The sequence below is a fragment of the Elephantulus edwardii genome, unplaced genomic scaffold (genome assembly GCF_000299155.1).
Source record: "Elephantulus edwardii isolate Elephantulus edwardi_28Jun2011 unplaced genomic scaffold, EleEdw1.0 scaffold00002, whole genome shotgun sequence".
NCBI classification, from domain to species: domain Eukaryota; kingdom Metazoa; phylum Chordata; class Mammalia; order Macroscelidea; family Macroscelididae; genus Elephantulus; species Elephantulus edwardii.
Window position 1 is genome coordinate 40,100,372 of NW_006399752.1, and position 1,672 is coordinate 40,102,043.

Genomic DNA, 1,672 nt, shown 5'->3' on the forward strand with positions numbered 1-1,672 from the left:
ATGCTACCGATTGGTCCAGTGGTGAGAATTTTTGTCTTCTTAACATTGAGCCTCAGTCCATACTGAAGGCTGCAGTCCTTGACCCTCTGCAATAAGTGCATGAGGGCCTCCTCAGTTTCAGCGAGCAAGGTTGTGTCATCTGCATAATGCAGATTGTTGACAGTCGTCCACCAATCCTAACGCCACGCTTCTCCTCATAGAGCCCAGCCTCTCGGATAATCTGCTCTGCATACAGGTTGAAAAGGTAGACAATATAAATCCCTGCATGTCAGCTTTACAACCTTAAAGGAGTGAACCAGAGCTGTGCTAGGTGCAGGGCATTGGTGGGACTGGTTGTGGGCATTTGCAGACACTAGGGGGTGGTACAACTCTCTAGGTTTCTTCTTGTTGCTGTGTCCCACCGAGTCCAAGCTAAAGCATAGCTAAACCCCCGCCCCCTGAGGGTCTTCAGAGGCAGTAAATCATACAGGATGAGATTACCCATCTTTCTCCCAGAGCTGGTGGCTTTGAACCGCTTGCCTTTAGGATAGCAGTGCAACTCTTTACCACTAAGCCACCAGAGCCCCCTCTAGGGCTTCTAGGAGTTAGAATTTACTCAGTGCTACTGGCTATTGAGGGGCGTTTAGGGTCACACCCACTGCCACTGAGAAGATCTGAGCTATAAAGCTGTAAATGCTTATGAAAGCAGACTGTCACATCTTATGGTTTGATAAGACCAATGTGTGACCAATGGCCTTGCTATTAGCAGCCAAGGATTTTAATCACCACACAACCAGAACTTCTAGTTCAGGGGCAGACAAGAGCCAGTCCTCGGTTGGAAACGTAAATCCAGGACTGAGATAGCCCCCAGAGGCAGAGTCCCCACTGGTGTCTCTGCACACTAACTAGTGTGAACACATACACAGCCATCTCACAAGGGCCTGGACCTGAGGACCCAGGGGAGGCCTTGGAGCCAGAGCAGGTTGAAAGTGGCACATGCACTGTGCGTCCTGGGCCTCTGATGAAGGACAGGAGCCCCCTGGAGCCAGAGGAATGTTGCCCAACAACAGGACTCTGCTCAGGCTTGCAGTCACATGAACACGCCCACTGAGACCTCATCTGTCACCCAGGAACTCCTTGTCTGTGTCTGAAGCCTCTATGTACTGAAAGTGACACACCCTGAGACGCGGTCAGCGTCCCAGAGGGCTCACTTTACGCACCTGGACTCTGGGGCTTGAGTCTCCAGGACTGCGAGTGCTCACACATGCTCTCTCCCTGCTTGTCAGTGAGAGGAAGCCAGACCCGCTGTACCTGCTAACAGTGCCACTGGGGGCTCCACCCCCACCATGAGACCCACAGCATCACCTTGGTAAGCACCGCTGTACCAGGCTGAGGTGCATACCTCTAAAGACTACACCTTCTTTTTCTTGGCCTCCCTGGAAAGGGATCTCAGATCTGATTTTTGAACCAAAAGAATTTGAAATGCTTTTAAAAGCAAACAGCACAACAGTGTAAACACAAACCAAATAAAAACAGCTAAGACCAAAATGGATGTCAGAAGAGACTCTGAAGATTGCACTGGAGCGTAGAGAAGCCAAAGCACAAGGAAGAAGTCAAGATGCTAAAGAGCTGAACAGAAGATTCCAAAAGGCTGCTCAGAATGACAAAGCAAAATACTACAAGGAAATGTGCG